This window comes from Rousettus aegyptiacus, unplaced genomic scaffold (genome assembly GCF_014176215.1).
Source record: "Rousettus aegyptiacus isolate mRouAeg1 unplaced genomic scaffold, mRouAeg1.p scaffold_m13_p_12, whole genome shotgun sequence".
NCBI classification, from domain to species: Eukaryota; Metazoa; Chordata; class Mammalia; order Chiroptera; family Pteropodidae; genus Rousettus; species Rousettus aegyptiacus.
In genome coordinates this window covers 87862480-87882141 of record NW_023416287.1, presented here as the reverse complement: position 1 = coordinate 87882141, position 19662 = coordinate 87862480, and the positions used below count along the sequence as shown (strand labels likewise).

General features: G+C 34.7%; 1 pseudogene; it reads left to right on the top strand.

Moving 5' to 3' along the window:
• Positions 1-6036: 6036 nt before the first annotated feature.
• Positions 6037-6155, top strand: LOC118610420 (annotated as a pseudogene).
• Positions 6156-19662: the final 13507 nt, after the last annotated feature.

The window sequence follows — 19662 nt, the reverse complement described above, 5'->3', positions numbered from 1 at the left end:
GAGCTTACATGTGCCCTGAAAGCCGAGGTGAGTCTCTTGGGGACAGAGGATGGCTGGATTTTTTTTTTTTTAAATCCATTCAGCCACTGTGCCTTTAGGTCAGAGAATTTAATCCATTTACATGTAAAGAAATTATTGATACGTAAGGACTTACTACTGCCATAGAATTAATTTTTACAAACGTATACCAGTTGCCAAATTTAAAGTCACAGAACTGCGAATGCAGTAGATAAACTTTATAGTTAAAATTTCTTTATTGAAAAAGTCTGATTGTTTTCTGGTATACAAATTAATGGGTTTTCAAGGGAGATTTTGTGACTGGGAATCCTACAACTCCTATTGCTTCCTGGCTGTTTCGTGAGTATTTGTCTTGTTCCTTTCTTCCTCTCTTGCTGCCTTCCTTGTGAATTGATCATTTTCCATATTAGTGTGTTTTGATTCCCCTTTCTCTGTCTTTTGTGTATCTACTACAGGTTCGTGTACTTGAAATTCACTAAAGAGGAGTATTTAAGCATTCTCACCACACACACACACACACACACACACACACACACAGAAACAATGGTAACACACACACAGAAACAATGGTAACTGTGAGGTGTTAGATGTACTAACTGACTTGATTGGAGTGATCATTTCACAAAGTATAGACATATGAAAACATTGCATTGTACAGTTTTAGATATAACCACTTTTATTTGTCAATTATACCTCAGTCACATTGAGAAAATTAAAAATAAAGCACACACACATACACACACACATCTGCCCTGGGTGCACGTGAGCTACTGATGAAGGCAGTTGGGGAAACAAATGTAGAAAAATGACTTTTAGTCTGAGAAGCAACTTTATCAACACTCATTGTGAAAGTTGAAAAATGCTGGAGACAGTAGTGGCTGTATCCACACTAGGAACAGCATATGTAACACACTTTTATCGCAGACTTAGCCTCGTAAAGTGCTTAGATGCTAATCCTCCCCAAACCCAGGAAACCCAGCTGAGGCCGCTGTCACAAAAAGAAAGGGATTTCTGAACCAGATTTGGGCTAAAATAATATTCCTAAATTACCAGTTAACCACTGCATTACACATCAGAATCCCACTTAAAAACCCATTAATTTATACACCAGAAAGCAATCAGACTTTTTCTATAAAAAAGTTTTAGCTATGAAGTTTATCTCCTGTATTCACAATTCTGTGACTTTAAATTTCACGACTGCTTTAACTGTAGTGTAAAGATAAATTATATCAGAAAAGTGAAGATAGGAGTGGTATGATCAAGGGATAGTTTAAAGTATTAGATTGAAAGAAAAGAGACGGGGTCTTCACTTCTCAATTTAGCAGTTACAGAATTTGACTCAAACTCCACAAAGGCTTTCCACTCATAATCAGTGTGTAGCACAATGCCTTGCACATTGTAAGCAATCGATAAATAGGAAGAAAGAAGTTGAATCTCATAGTTTCAGGGATACATAAGCCGTGAAAAATCCAAAGATGTTACTTGATAAAATTTGTAGAAATTCTAACAAAAAACTGTCAGTTAAGATTGAGGCACCTGGAATGATGGCTATCTTTAATTAGCTCCGTATTGCTATTTTCTATATATATTCTTCCTCAAAAGACAAAATAAGAGGTGAACAAAATAAAGCAGACCAGATTTTAGGAGGTCATGCAGTATGTTTATTCCAAGACTATTATTACTTATATATGTATTGCTATTGACAATTCCTTAACTGTTATTCTAACTTAAGATTTATGTCAAATAAGGCTGTTTTTTTTTGTTATAATTAGAGAACATATTAAAGAAGTCCATGATCTGCATTCTACCTTTGAAATTACATATAATTTAATAATGATTCAGCACACTGGTCAGAATCTCTATTAATATATGCTACATTAAATATCCAAAATCCTTATGACATCTCAAAAAAAAATATTAGTCAAGTAAATACACCAAAAACAATAAAATTATGATGCCTACACTTCTAATTACTTGTATTGCATAACATAAACTTTTCTTAAACGAACTGGGAATCACCAAATGAAAAGCATAAATTAATATTTGTTAGTTATTCCAAAAATTATTTCCAGAAAACAGTCCTCATTCTATGATAACCCCGCCTTTGAAATCACTTGCTTTGAAAGGAAGAGAAATGGAACACTTTTATGTGTTTTTTTTTTTTCCAGCTAAACCTGTCAACCTTTTGACAGAGTCATTTCAACTGTGTCTTTGCAAATAAAGCGAGGAAAATGATTTACCTAAGGATGACAGTTTTTAGCATTTTTACTTTACTCCGAGCATATAGCTTTCAAAGAAGCAGTGGTTTTGATGAAAAATTCGAAAGAAGAACATTTACATCAGGAGCCTGGTGCTCTGTTGCAAAACAAGTGGATACAGCCAATGGGAGTTACCGTAGTTAATCCTCTGAAGGCCAAGTTACATCATCAACAGCAGAAGGTCGGGCAGGGGGATGTCCGCTTGTGGAATCAGTGGTTCACACGTATGGAGAACGCTCTATTGTGTTTGCGGCCACGTGCACCCAGTCATCATTAGTAACGTCAGGAACACTGAGAAATTGCCACTCACGTGACTTCTCTCAACTAAGCTGGCTGTCCTATCTCCAGAATTCAACCCCTTCCCAGTTCCAGACCTCTCACCCTTTCTTCTGTTTGTCATTCCACCCTACACAGCTGAAACTTCAGCACGCGTTTGCGAGCACATTATTGTTGACCTTGCACATTGTTTCTGTGATTTCCACTCAATAATACCATGTTTGCTTCTGTCATTTTCCAAAATTGCCCAAACGCTGAGCTGGATTCACATCATTAGGCCATCTGACTGCAACATAAAATAAATAGTAGTCCTTTTGTTTCCACTGCGACCTAATTTTACAGTTTTATTCCAAACCAGCTTGTTCTAGTTGTATCTTGATTGCTTTGTGTCTGTGCTTCATTAGGCAAACGCCAACGCAGTGATTCATGTAGCAGAGCGGTGGAGGTGAGGACCGGCCCCCAGAAGCATCCCGTTCAAACGGGTCTGGCTAATTGCCATGGAGAGGTGTCCCGCTGACCCCTCTGAGAGTTTTTATACTGAGAGAGCATTATAAAAGATGATTTGCTCCTGAACAGTATATAAGGGCTTCCTTTTTCTATCAAACATCACCTATTGTTAAGGGGGAATTAAAGACAAGGATGTAACTATTTTTCTCTGAATAGATTGTAGACCAAAAGAAATAAAGTACTAAATTCGGTAGAATGTACTTAAAGGGTGATAATTGCACCTTTTAGAAATCTTCTGTTTCTTTCAGTTGATTTCCCTGAATATCTTTCTTAACAATACGGTACATTCACTAATCTTTCCGATATATTTTTCCCCCCTATGGATGGCTAACATTCTATCTTCCAAAAGGAATAAGACATAACTGATGATGACCGAGTCTGTTTATGGGTTTTGCATGGATATTACTTTAACTGTGCCTTACAAGATATGTCATTTTTTCTTCATGTTAACTATCCTCAAATACCTCTTTCCAGTGTTCCATTTCGTTAAGTGACTATTATTCAGAATTGTAATCGACTTAATATTCTCGGAATTTCCTTGGAATGTCTCCCTTCTATCCAAGCCAACCGTATACCCACCTCACTCTTTTCACGTACCCTTTATTTATTGATAAAATAATAATGATTCAAGTAGATAAAGTAGCTTTTGACCCAATACAGTCATCGGACATCTAGACAGTCATCTATATGTAACATATAGAATACTATATTTCTGTGTCAGGATGTAGGTGAAAACATGAGTGTACCAATGCACTTCTTAAAATTATACATATTAGAAAAATTACATGTAGCAAAAATTAAATAACTATAAAGGTAAAATATTAAAAAGTCCTATACAAAATGAAAATAAAGTACAATAGTAGTTGAAACACGGAGCTCTCGCTTTAGATGAGCTTGCAGTGGTGGTTGGCTTGAGGGGTTTGTGTGACAGTAAAGCTACAGGAGGGTTATTCCAAGCGAAAACCATAGTATGCGCATAGGTACATACTATTATGAATGGAAACAGCATGTAAGATTTAAGCTCAGTTACAGGGTTCTTTGCATAATCAGATTCGGAAAAATCAAGGGTTCTTTGAAACAGTTGTATTTGGAATTTGAAAACATGTTTCTCCTATATCTAAGATATTTATTTCATTTTTCGAACAGTAGCAGATCCGGTAGTTTTAGCAGAAGAGTGGATATCCCATCTCTTAAAAGGGGGCGGTGTAAAATGGGCTTGCGTCAGAGACCCCACGGGCCACTTCCACGCTTCCTTCCTGTGGGTGGATTTACTCCTACTCAAAAGACTCAGGTAGTTGGAATACCACACACTGTGTTTTGTTGTTAAAGCAGGGTACAGCTCTCATTTTTCCTTCTGCTTGTCGCGTTGGCTCTGGACTGAAATTCTGAAGGAAACTGCTCTCACTGCGAGCCCAAATGAGAGCCTCTCTCATCACTAAATAAGCTTCTTCTACTGACTCACGTCTTCAAATTCATCCATTTCCTCACTCACTCACTCACTCACTGATTCACTCATCCTCCCAGTTAATTATTCACTCGTTTAGGAAACTGGGCACCTACCACCTGTCAAGAACTGAACCAGACAGGGAGAACACAACACAGGGAGACACAGAAGGGCAAAATGCAATCACATTAACCTTGCAGGACAAACAGGACACTGGGGTGCAGGGAATGGGAAATAATGTAATGACATTATGTACCTCTCCTTTTCTTCACCTTTATCCTTGATCCAGCTGTCACTATATGATGGATACACGAGGAATCACATTATGTTCTGTCTCGATTCATTCATTGGTTCTTCAGCTTTTTCATCCTGACAATTTCTATCTTGGATTTCCCAAAATTTAAAGTTTAAAAATAAACGAAAAATACGCATATTCCCATGCATACTACTAATCATATTTTTTACTCAAAATATTTTTGGATTTGGATATTGTTATTAACACCTGGAAAACATATACTCTTTTTCATTAAGGGATTATAAATAATGTTTTACAATATTTTCCTGGGATTTACTGAACACTAAAGCAGCTAACATTTATTGTTTGTATATTATTAATGTGGCATGCTTTTCTTCCATTTAATTGCCATAGGTTATCAGAGATTCCCCTAATTTAAAATGAAGGGAACTGAAGTTTTCAGGGTAATTTATAGAAAAATAACATGTTTCAATAGTTCATTAAAACTGCTTCTTATTGGCTGTAACATGACTGTTCTACATCTTTTTTTTAAACTATAAGGCATCTGTACATCACTGAGAGGAGCAGAGATTCTAGAATGACAGGGCCTATCTATCCTTTGATGCTTATTTTATCTAAGGAGAAGTGAACAGACTCATACTACAAACTCAGCTTTTAAAAGGAAAACATTAACAGTCTATCTAGATATAACAAATCCCTGGACCTATCTAAAGGTTTGAATCTGAAATGAGTTAGAAACTGAAAAACATAAGACTTCTTTTAGTCAGGAAGGTCACAATGGAATGCATTACATCAGTAATGCCATACAGTAACTAGATGGCCTGAAATTCTTTTCAGCTCCATAAGCCCAGAGGGGAAATAGAGTGATTTTCAATAATGCTGCAAAATAATGGACTCAATTCTCCCCTGCATCTCAGGGAATATGGGTTTCTTAAACACAAAGAAATGAATCTCTGCCATTTCCATTCCCCTCATATATCCCACAATTGAATGATTCCAAAATTAGATTTAGAAAACACCCAGTGTTTTACACTGAGCGGAGCTACCCACTTTGCTGTATTTTGTGTATCTTTTTAAAATGTACTCCTGATATTTCAAATCTACATGGAAATGTTAGATTTAAAAGGAAAACTAAATATCGGGATCAATTTCAGACAAAATGTTTAATTTTAAAAGCAAAACCATCAAATCATTTAAAAATATAAGGGAGGTGGAGAAAAAGTTAAATACATGACCTAAATTTTAATCTATGGCAGACTTAACATAAAAATAAAAGAGTCTACGGGCACGCCACCCTGAACAAGCCTGATCCTGTCTGATCTCGGAAGCTAGGCAGGGTCGAGCCTGGTTAGTACCTGGATGGGAGACCACCTAGGAAGACCAGGTGCTGTAGGCGTAAAAAAATGAGAAAACATAAGGAATTTTAAACTGACAATGTCCTTGCAATCTGTGAGGTCAACCAAGGGTTACCTCTCCTAAAAAAAAAAAAAAAAAAAGAAAGAAACAAAAAGATAAAAAGGATAATATCAACAATACTGATGGTAAAATTTCATTGATGGCTTCAGATTTTCTAGCCAATACATTAATTGCCTTTTGGTCATCATCTGATTCTTGTGTATCTAATACAGGGTATTATTACTCTTGTTATGTTATAAGTGAGGAGGTTATGCTTGTAATTATAGACTTAGAAATGGACTCCTTTGTACCTGTGTCTGTCTCCGAAGTCTGAGAAATTAAAATTTACACAATAATGGGTGGATGAGTCATGCAACTTGGCTCCACCAAATGACTTTATCAAATTTTTATATGTATATATAATCATTGTATATAAGTGTGGTGTATATGTACATTTGGTGTATATATTTGTATACATATAAATTATATACACACACGCACATACACATAGAAGAAGATGTGCTCAAACCAGGTAAATATAAATCAAAATGATATTAAGATCCTAAGATACTATCTTAAACACATTGTATCACCAAAAATCATGCAGTTTGGCAATACTAATTGTCACAAAGGAGATGTACCAAGCACTTGCAAGAATGTGAACCATCAATCTATCCAGATTGCTGTGGAAGTGTAGATTGGCATGATAACTTTGGAAAATAAATTGAGGTTATCTTGTAAAGTGAGTATACCTAACTCAGGAATATAGATAGGAAAAATTCTTGCATTTTTCCAATAAGATTTTTTTTTAAAAGATGCCCATAGCAGCACTGTTGATAAATAAGGAAAGAAAATTGGAAACAAGTTAAATATTAATTGAACAAAAGATAACGAAATATGTTATAGCACACAATGGAATATTATATAGTAGCATAATTGAATATGATACAGGCCCATATTATGACATGAATGGAACTCAGTACAATAATGTTTAGTAAAAAAATAAACCACAGAAGATTTCATTGAGTATAACTTTTAAGAGTACAAAGTAATTTTAAAACCAAGTAAAACTAATACTCTTTAATTAAACACACACACACACACATTTGGCAGATTGAGTTACATCAGGGTTGAAGTTGGAGAGGGAGTTGCTAGTTGGAGGAATGTGACTAATGTCAATAGGTCCTCATAACTTATCGATAATTTTTACTTATTGGGTTACTTGATGTGCCTTTCCCGTCTATCATATTAGTAAAACAAATAGTGATATAAAAGAAAAGTGGATAATAGTAATTCAAGGACAAAATATGATAGTGCTGAATAAAGCAAGAATTGCGATGTATGTTCTTTTGTACAGCTGACCTCACTCCCAAAAAGAAAAGGATGAGAAACGACAGAATTGTTTAAATCCAAATGTCCAAATTGCTTGGGATTTATTTCATTCTGACAGAAAGATCGTGTCCGTGATGGAGCGAGCATCCTGCTGGATGTGCGCGCAGGGCTCTGAGTACAGCACCTGCTCTATCCTCAGCACAGACACAGAGCTTCCCCCTGTCCTATCTCCAGATCTTCAGATGTCGGATGCCCTTTATACCTCAGACTCTTTCAGGTTGCTTTCTCAAGAAACAGATTCTGAGATGGCGATTTGTGTGCTGCAGAAAGTCGATTCGTAAGTACTCCAAGGAAAAGAAAAACAAAAACTCTCAGAGAATAAGGGAAGCGGGGTTGGCAGAAGGAGGAGTCACAGCAGAGGCAGCTACCCAGGAACTCTGCAGTGAATGGCTTTTAGGAATTTTTCAACAGGTCGAGGGCCTTTGTGTTCTCCCTTGAATAGTCATCAGAGGCTGGCCTTTGCTGGGGACAGAATGCAAGCTTGTATGAGATGACTGTCTTTGGCAGAAGGCAATGCCTAGAGAGGGGCTCAGCTTTGAGCTGTCAGCAGCAGAAACTCAGTGTCTGGAGATGAGTGCCTGTATCTTAAATGGGAGCTCTGGGCGGCACACCACACTTCCGGCCACAGCCCCACTGCAGCGTGGTTTCCACTGTGTGCAGAGACCGTGTCTCATCTACCTTTCTCTTCATCACAGTGCCGAGCTAGTACTGGGACCAACTCGCAGTGAATAACCAACAAATGGTTGGCTCTATTACTATTGATTACAATTGTACACTCTGATTTTTGAGATTATGATACTAAAATACATTATTGTAATTATATTACAGCTCTCCATGTTCAATAAATTTATTTTTTTCAATTTGTTAATGCCACAGACTGAGTCTCTAAATGAGTTAGTAGTTTATCTATTATAAAACCATTGATCGTGACAGAACTATAACACTCATCATGGTCTCCTGTATTCAGCTCTGGTGTTGTTTTTATAAGTGAAATTAAATTCACTTAGATTGAACAGAAATCAAGACAGAGACTTCTGGGGAGCTCAAGAGAAACAGATGGCAAATTATCACCCATAAAATATGTCACACACAGTTCAGCCTCGGGAACCAGGTAAACTTCCAGCAACCCAGTTAAAACACACTCTCACAGAAGTATGTTGTTAAGAACATGTTCAGAAACAATATACCAGGATTCAAGCATCTTACTCCTCTTGTTAACCGTGAAAACTCTAGTGTCACAGTATTCCTTTAGGGATTTATATTCACAAGAAAAAAAAATCCCATCTGAGAAGTAACAATATTAAATAAAAAGAATGGAGTTAAAAGAAAAACAGCAATAAACAAAAAATATAAATACAAAGCATAAAAGACAAGTCGGGCAATGAATAAGCATCCTGGAATAGCTATGCCAGTAGAGAAGTGAATCAGAATAAAATTAGAAAATGTTATAAAATTTTTTTTTTTAATCAATAGCTCAAAAAAAGAGAGTAACATTTCAAAGGATTAGCGATAAGACAGCAGATGAAGATAAAAAGTGATTTGGCATAACTGGAGATAGAAATGTGGAATAAAAATAAAATCTATACTGAAATGACTCCAGGAAAATAAAACATCACTTTTGAAAACATAGGATGGAGGGCTTGAGAATAATGAGCAATTTTAATTGGAAAGTAGCAGCATTACAAGTATGAAGAAAATGGAAGATATTTGTTACAGGTGAAAGTACAGTCGAAATAACACTGCTTATAGTTTCTTAGAAAAATAACTGAACAAATGAGAGAGAAATATAGTAAAAATATTTTTTAACAATTTCCTGATAGAAACAACCGAATACTGAGATTAAAAGACTAGAAAATGAACAAGAAAATGTGACATAGGACATTATACACATCCATCCCATAAAGATTGTTTTACTTCAAGAATTAGAAATAATTCTTATTGAAGTTTGTTCAACATTCATCCCCCAAGAATCACCTATGTAAAGAAAATAACTGATGAATACTGGACATCTGCTTCAGTAAAACATTAATAATGTTAAAAGATAAACTGGGACATGTTAAATTTTTAAGAGTTTATTTGAGCAAAAGTCGATTCCAGTTGGGCAGTGCCACACTGGAAGCGATATGAAACATGCCACCCACAGGAGCCCAGGACAAGCTTTTATAGACCAGGGGCAGAAGCAAAACAAGGGAACAATTTACCTACAGCTTAAGCAGTTGTCCTGTCTGGGAAAGCTTAACTGACTGGTTTTGATTAGTTGTCCTTAGCTTTCAATTTCTTAACCTCGAGAGTTCTATATTCAGGTATTGCTTTTCTTACACGGGCTTCTGAGGCCTTAAAGACACCTCAGTCTTGTGGTCTTCTTGTTTAATTAATTTAACAATATATATATATATTTTTAAATATGTAACAGTACATACAATAGCTATTTTCTTAGAATAAAAAAATTGAGAATTTACCAAGTCATAGAGGAAGTAACCATAGTAGTGAAAATTGAATTCACTTCTGTGTTGAACTAGTCTAAGTAGTTACAGTGATTTCGATATTACATACTTTCCAATAATAAAATACTAGTTTTGTTTTTCAAAATCATGAGCATTTGTTAAAGCACTTTACAATAGTGCCTGACGTATCTGAGGAGATACTTTTTTTCTCTCGCCCCTCTAAAGTCACTGTGGAGAAATATTGTTAGAAGAAACAGTAAGTCACAGGAAACATGAATGATGGTTTCCCTCCAAATGCCTCCTTAAGAATGAATCAGTTCCAATGTCAACATCAAAGGAAGGGTCAGATAGCTCTATGGTTAACTCACCCACATGAGAAAATTGAATATGTTGGCTCTCATGAAATGACAAAACTATACAACAAAATAAAAGCCAAAGTCTTTCTAGCATTAAATGTTCTTTTGATTCTGATATTTATTTTGACACATACATTATCATAGTATTGGATAAATGCTTTTAAAGATATTTTGTTTGACCTGAATGTACGTGCCTCAATATTAGCAGTATGCATATAATAGAAAATGCTTAAACTCAGTATGAGAATTTTTCTTATTTGCATTACTGTATATTTCTATGAAGACCTTTTTGAATAGTATTATTTCTGTTGAATGAAACTCAGTATGAGAACTTTTCTTATTTGGATTACTGTGTATTTCTATGAAGACCTTTTTGAATAGTATTATTTCTGTTGAATGAATAGAATTTTTACAATTCAGTTTTTAAAATGTTCAATTAGTAAAAGAAACTTTTCCTCACTTGTATTACCACATACTTTCCTGCAAACTATCAATAGTGGCAGTATTTCTATTGAACAACTCAGTAACATTTTTTACCATTGAATTTTAAAAGAGTATTCAGGATGAGATCACTCACACACTGGTACATCAACCTATTCTACATTAGAGGGGCCAACCAGCTTTACAGTTGCTGATTGAACCAATAGTATGTTAGAATATTGTTCTACACTGATGAGAAGTGAAAGATTTTGATCGTTGGATGGAAGTTAGACAAAGGTGCTTTGAGAAATTTTGTAAGTTTTATTTTAAAATATAACTTATTTTCTTGTTGGTTATGTTTCTTTTGAAATATAACATCAAATTCTAGTGTGTGTGTGTGTGTGGGGGGGGTGTAACTAGGTAAATTTCATTTCTAATACCAGCCAAAGATGAATCAGAAATGACCAAGGATTGAGAAAGAACTAAATGAAATATATAGAACTGGATAATTGGCAGCAAAATAAAATAGTGTCAAATAAATTCAGAGCTTTTTGTCTAGTTTGTATTTGGATAACAGTCATTTTTTTAAGATTCCCTATGGGCTAAACTCATTTGTTACTCAAGCTTAAAAGAGGAAAATGAGCAAATTGACATTTTTGTTAATATTGTATTCTAATATTTCTTTGGCATTTTAATGAACTAAAACTTAAATACTTCTCTATTTCATTAAACATTACATTTTTATACCTGGGGTCACTGCATAGGTTTTCCATAAAGAGATAATTTAAACTTTAAATCAAACAATTTCAGAGAAGAAATTTTCTGTAATGGTTGGTGGCACTTGATTCAAAACTATTTCTCCTTTAAAAATGAAAGTAATAGATTAATTTAGAATATCTGGGGAACAGTTTAGTTTTCTAACTTTTTATGTATTGTTATCTTTCCTAAATTACAATATCATTACTGATCTAGTAATATTTATAAGGATTAAAGACACAAAATGTCAATAAGAATGAAGGTAAATGCATATATAACTATAAGGTGTATTTCTAAAGGTAGAATTTAATTCAAACTTTGACTTTTCGTGTTTTTTGTCTTAGTATACAGTCAGTATTTTTGTTTTCCTACAGTTACACTCCTTCAACAATGCCTAGAACTCATGGAAACTCCTATTCATTTTGAATAAACTTAGCTTTCAAAGATCAAAAATGCTGAAATAAATTGTCCAAATGAAAGAGTATTCTATAGAAATAAAATCATCTAGAAATGACGCTTTCTTCTCATTATTTTCTCTTGACAAAAAGTGACAAAAGTTACTTTTAAAACAAAGTCAGCCCTGACGGTATCAAGAGGTATGCTGTTACACACTCCAGTCACGACTTAGGTGCTGAGTTTGCCTCAGACACTGAACTCATTGTGCAAGTCCCAGACAGGTCACGTTTACCCTATAGCACTGAAAACTACAATAAGGCTTTCTTTACTCATTATCATATATTTAGGAGTCATAAAATATTTTTGAAGGAGACCAGATATTAGACCCATGTAACAACTTACTGAAAGCTATTTCTGTAACCATAAAAAGAATTACGCCGGAGTTTAAAGGAGATACTGTCTGGGATAGAGAAAGCTTAATGAGCCTTATCCCATGACTCAGCACAGATGATGTAAAATTTAGGTGCCAAACTCGGCTCATCATGAGGAATAGGTGGGGAAACTTGAAAAGCTGTGTTTACATAACATCCTTCAGGCTACCATACTCATTTTTGCATTGTAATGAATGAATACACCATTGTGTTTAATCCAGTGCATTATGCTTTGATTTAAGAAGCAAGTATGGAAGGTAAAAGCAAAGCAACATAAGCAGGAAAATATTTACAATAGCACCAAAAATAAATGACAATACTTAGATATTAACCTAACAAAATAAGTGTAGGCTCTGTATGTAGAAAACTACAAAACTGATGAAATAATCGAAGACTATCTACGTAAATGGAGAGACATTATGCATTCATGGATGGGACGACTTACCATTCTTCAGAAGTCAATTCTTCCCAACTTAATCCTAATCATCATGATTCCCTTAACTTGGATGCTGAGACTGCTACCTGGCCATTTTGAAGTTCTCCAGCTCCTGAACCAACAAGGCAGAAAAAGGCTTCATTCCGAAGGCCTGCACGGGCAGCACTATTTTCTGATATCGTGCTGCCTACACACAATAGAGAGCTGTCTATGTAACCTAGGCGACCTCACGGGGTGCTTTTTTCTGAGTTTACATCTACCAGGAAATGTCATGGAGGATTAGCACTACCCACAGGGGCAGACACCTTCGGGATTTAGACCTTTCAGGAAAGTCATCTCTCCTCAAAACTCATCTAAAACATTCCATTGCATTTTAGATGAAATGTGAAGTCTTTAGCCAGTCTGTTTTCATGTTCTGAGCTAAGCCTATGACATGCACTTTTTTCTCTGCGTATTTGATAACAAATCTGCCTTCTTTCCTGACTCGACATTGTCAAGTTTATTGCTGATTTCTCTGTGCATGACCTTCAATTATTTATTCTCTGTGAAGAAATTCCTAATGTTTGAAGCTGTTTTTTTAATTTTATGTTATAGTAGTCTTTTTTCTTATCATTAGTCTTTCTTTTCTTATCATTAGTAATTAGCAATAATTACTACAATAGATATAATTATTTGCTATAATCAATAATTGAGTGGCTGCCATTTACACTCACATTCATACCCACTCATACTTTTTTCTTTAATTAAATTAAGAATTATTTATTGATTGCCTCCTGTCGTAATTCACTATGATGTCCATATATATATGACCTTGATCCTCAGTTCTTTCAATCCTGCTTCTCACATGGTCTTGGAATCAGCCTTTTGTTCACTTCTCACACCCACGATGATTCCTAGACCATGTCGCATAACATCAGAATTTAGCATCTCAATTCTGAAAACACATAATTCCTTTGTAACTACAAAGCTTGTATCCTATCTCTTACTGTACGTGTTCTTGCTTCCCTGTTTAACCAGCTTATGTTCCATGGCTAGCCATGATATTCATTCTTCTGCACCCTCTGAGCTCACTCCACTTGCTAGACAGGTAACTTAAATTGACTGTCTAGCTATCAGCACAGTCCTCGCTGCCAAGCATGCCTAGTGAAAAACACATAACCACAATGACTAGTTTCACTTGAAAATCATGACCCCGGACCTATTTTGTAAAGCCTGATTGCTTTATTTTCCAAGTTCCCTAATATCCTCCATCTCCCAGGTGACTATTTCCTGCCTGGTCTCTACTCAAAGCTTCTTTATCATAGACTCTTCCATCGCCATTCTTTTCTGATGTTCTTATTTACTATTTTCCTCAAAAAGAAGAACTTATACAAATTTCCACCGTCTTTTCTAGTTAACAGCCAGCATCTACTTAACCCATAATCTCAGTATCCCCTCTTCTGAAGAGGAGTGTAATTTCCTTCCTGCTTTCTAAGGCCAACTCTTCCATTTATGTATAAGGGTCACTCCATCAAATATCTAAGAATATTGCTCTGGCAATTCTACTTTCTAAAATGTATCTTTTCATTTTTTTAATCTATTGGGTCATTTCTAGCAGCATAGAAATTTGCTACTCCTGATATATGCTACATTTTTCTCTTTGTTGTAAGAATTGTTGAGCTAATTTATTTCTTCTCATTTTTTTCTTATATACATTTTTTTTTAATCTCTTGGCCAAGTTTTAAGTGTCAACTTAGCACTGTAATTATTCAGTCAAACACTAGTTTGGGTATTGCCATAGAGGTATTTTGTAGATATGATTAATGTTGGCTTTAGGTAAAGGAGATCAGCCTAGGTAATCAGGAAGGACCTGACTCAGACAATCGAAAGGCTTTAAGAGAGGCATGAAGTCTTCCTAGAAGAAGAAGTTCTGTGGATGGACTGCAGGTTCAGCTCCCTCAGGAAGGTTCCAGCCTGCTGTTCCTAATAATCGGCACTAAGGATTTCCAGTTTGCCTACCGAGCCCCCCAAGTGCATGAACAAATTTCTTGAAATAAGTCTCTTGCTCTGTATCTCCTACTGGTTTGGTTTCTCTAGTTGTACCATGACTGCTACACCTGCTTTTCTACTACAGCTACTTTGAGAATGTTTACAGTGAGTTCAGCACCCTACAATTCAACACACTAATTCAGTCATCTTGATGAATCTATTAAGTCTCATTTGCCGTAGTCAATCAATCCTGTTCTTTGATGCAACATATTCACGTGGCTTGAAAACTGCCATAGTCTCCTAATTTTCTTTCTTCCTTAGTAGACACTTCTCTGCTTTGCTGGCCCTCCTCATTTGTCTAGCCAGGTTGATGATGCCACTTTTTTGTCTTTCTAATTTTAGCCATTCTGATTGGTACGGATCCCATTGTGGTTTTAATTATACTCTCGGTGGCAAATGCTTGTTAACATCTTGTGTGTTTTGTCATCTGTATATATCTGTTAAAATGTTAAGATCTCTATGTATTTTCCCTATGTTCTAGTTGAATTAGTTTTCTTTACTGTTGATTTTTGAGACGACTTTATATATTTTAGATTCTAGCATTTTGTCAGCTATGTGGCTTGTTAATACTTTTTCCCATTCTGAATGAGGGTTGAATTTTGTCAAATGCTTTTTTTTCTGCATTAATCAATCACATCATGTGATTTTTCTTCTTTAGGATTACATTGGTTGGTTTTAAAATATTGATTCAATGTTGCATGTCTGGAAAATCTCTACTCGGGTCATGATGTGTAATTCTTTTTATATATTACTGAATTTTCTTTGTTAATATTTTGTTAAGGATTTTTATATTTGTGTTTATGAAGGATATGGACAGTCTTCTTTCCATCATTCAGCAATTTTTTATATTTATTTTATAATATAATACCCAAAGTCATAAATTATACTTAGTAGGAAGAACAAGAAAAAGTATATCCACTTCATTTTCCCAGAAGCTAAAGTTATATGGTAGCATTTCGAAATTTAAAATTAAATGCAGGAATATATCCTCAGTTTTTATAAGTATATATCAGAGCAATAAAAAGTATTCCATTTATCTTGAATTCATCACCTTATCTCAACCAGTAGGTTCTAGGAAATATTGTTATTACTACTTTGCATGTTAAGAAAATAGTGCTTATAAAGGTTACTGTATATCAAGTCAATAGTAACTAGAGGAGACAGGATTTGAATCTAGAGAAAGTGAATTCAAAACCTGTTTTTTAACCACAGCATCGTGCTCCCTTTCTTATTTAAACAATAACTACATTTTAATTATGGCACTTGTATTTTAATCAGGAAGTTGAACAAAAGGGAGCACTGTTATTTCCTTAATGTATATAAGGAAATAAGATATTAACTAATATAATTAAGCCTGTCTTTTTCTTCTAAAAATATATGTATAATACATTTAAATGCAAATGTGTTGTTATGACCTAGTATAAAGCAAGTTTTAAATTAATGAATACAGGTTACAACAAAGCTGCATTCTACATTAATGTTTCTAAAACATATTTGTATTTTAAATAAAACACATTGTAATCGCTAATCATGCTATGTATTCTAATATTAGAATTTTGTCTTTCAAAATATAGCGCCTTTCAATTACTCACATAGATAATTGTGTCTACTAAAAATGTCAGTAACCTCTTCTATAAGTAAATTTTTATAAATATACTTGAGGGATGAGAGTTGTTATCATCAATTTATAGGTTATAATAATTTTTCAGTATAAGCAAAATTAAATAATATAAACCACTAGAGTACAACCCTTTAAAAATTAACTTTAAAAATGCAGTTATAGTTTCTGTTCTTTATATATCTGATTATTCTGAAGAATCAGTAACCTTGGTAATTCATAACAATGATCAGTAGTGTTTTTTCATATATTCTTAAGAGATTACATTTGACCTTTAATTTCCCTTTTACTTTATTCCTCACATTTTCCTTCTTTTCTTTCCCTGTACGTATAATTTTATGAGGTATATTTTAACAAGAGGATATATAATGAATGTCTCATATTCTTGACACATGTGCAATTTTAAACTAAAACTTGGGCATTCTAATTTATGATGCACATAGGATTCTAAGTAGAGCTATTTTTAGAAAAGTAACAGAAATCTCATTTGTGCAATAATCTTATTAATGTTTTGATGATAACTAAGCATGTCCAATAATAGCTTAATATATTTGCATTATTCACTCATTTGCCAAGCATTGATTAGTGTCAGAAATAATGCTCATCACTGGATAGGTAATTGTGAACAAGTTTTTCCATCTCTGAGCCTACAGAAGATATTTAGTCAAAGGTCTAAATGTGTCCTGAAATAACTTATTTAAAATAATTTTCAAAGGGCCAAGTATGACTATATATTAAATATAACTGGAGATTTTGTTGGTTTGAACCAGGAGTAAAAACACCATGTCATCCTCTCTCTCTCTTCATCTCAGGTGTCTGTCTCTCTCAGAGCTTGGGATCGTTCTATAGACGTGGTTTCTCTCTGTGGCAGGAAAATTGGCAGCCAGAATCCCACTAACTAAATACTTTCCTGTCTTAACAACTCTACTCCCTCCCCATTCCCTGGGAAAAGGTAGTGTTTCTCTACCAATGTACTTGCTTCAGTCTTTGGTTTCATAGTTTCAATCAATGATACGGAAAGGGGTCATACAATACTGGTTAGACCCAGCAGGTACCACTCCCTCCCCGGGCCAGCAGGCATTTCAGACTCACAAGAGAAGTTAAAACTGTCTTCATAATGGTGTGTAAGGAAGCCAGAAGTTTTCCACTGTATGAAAACGAGATACTCGGAAGATGATAATAAGTTTTTACTGTATCTGTCACCATAGAATGATATAGACATGTATTTCCATACATAAAACTCTGTAACTATATTACACACTGGGTTTGCCTCATGTAACTATCAGAATTACACTGAAAATGCTCTTATCACCTGCCAAAAAAGAAATTTCTCAAAGTTCAGAGTCATATTCACTATTTCCAGTGCCAATTGTGTGATATATGTCATTCTCGAATCACCTTTGCCTTGGTTATCATGTGGATCGTCATTATCCAGAAACCCATGGCAAACATTTTCTAACTTCTTGACCCAAACTTCAGATTTATTGGAAGATCCACAGAACAATTAATTATCTAATCTCCCGTACAACCTGGAGTAGTCAAAGGCAGATACAATGGGATCTCTCAATAAAGCTACAAAGGGCTGTTATAAAAGCAAGCCTGAACTGATCTGTTCTTCACATCAAGAATCTTTCGGATACTACATGAAGAGACTAAAACTTTTACTTTTCTACCATGTCTTAAAGACATATACTTCATAGGATGTGGCTCGACAACAACAACAAAAGTATAATTTTATAAACTTTTAGTTATCATGCTAATCAACTGCAAACTTGTATAAGAAGGCCAGAATGGTCCTTGCTATATTTTATTCTGGATCCATTTATTTACCCAACACTCCTTTTAACAGTTTCTACTCATTAAGGCATTATTGGTTGAAAACAATAGAAATTCAGCACTAGTTAACCTGATTAAAAAGAAAACATGATATCTTATAAAATTGAAAAGTCCGGAGATGGGTATAGATTCAGAAATGGCTGTATCCAGCAGTAAAGACAAAGGCAATAAGGTTTTCTCATCTGGCTCTTCTTAACGTCACTTAGGTTTATTAACATCACTTAGCCAGAAGATGAGACAACTGACAATAGTACCAGCACGATATTATTCCCAGTTCAGCATTTCCAAAGACAGAAAATTATTCTTTCCTACTAGTCATGCAATAACAGAGACAGCTCCGATCAGCCCTGATGCTATTGCATGCCTGAATTCAACCTCTGTAGATGACGCGGATTACAATTCCTCACTCCTGGTTCACATAGTACACAATATAGCAAAGAGAAAGATGGGGTGATGAGACCGATAGGCCAAAACAACCATTCGAGACATAAAAGGGGCTGGTACACAGTAGAAAAATGGACTTTGGGCAAACAAAAAGGCATAAATAGGAACAAAGAAGCGTAACAACATTCACATTGAAATAGGCCAAGTGTTATGATAGAAGTATAACCCTATGAATGTTTATCAATAACTCATATTTAAAATTAGTATTTAAAATTAGTGGGATAAATCTAATTTTTCCAGGACAAAAAGGAAGGCGAGGGAGGAAGAGATTTAATTTCTAAGAGAAACATGTATGTAAAAACATAGAAGAATGAACGAGTGTGGTATGCATTGGAAGTATGACGTAGCTTTCTGAGGTGGCTGTGGATAAAAAAAGAGAATGTAATGGCGGCAGCTTTATTTAAGCCTGGAGAGGTTTATAATGAAACATCACTGAAGAATTTGAGATTTTCTAATTAATGACACATGATTTTGGCTGCTACCAGTGTACTCACGTTTTAGTTGAAGACGAGCATAATTTACTATATAATTATGGTATGTCATAAGTGCTGTATTAGAGATATGTAAAAATTATGTTATAATACAGCTGAAGGTACAGAACCCCCAAGAGCATTTCAGATATAGAGAACAATCACAGAGAACAAATATTATATTACATTACCCAGTTGGTAGCTTTATTATTTCATTAGAAACACTTTTGCTAAATGACCTATATTCTGTCAAAAATTCCTCTGAAGGAAAATAGCTTAAGTTTCTGTAAATGTAAGTGAAGTTTCTTCTTCAACTTATTTTTCCATGATTTTTTATTTTATGTTTAACTTTTGATACTTGAGATTGGTTTCACAGTGTGAATTTTAGGCCATATGATTAAGCCCCGACCCTATGATCAGAAATAGAATTTATAAAGATGTGTGGAGAAAAAAATTAAATTATAAGCTTGACTGAACTCAT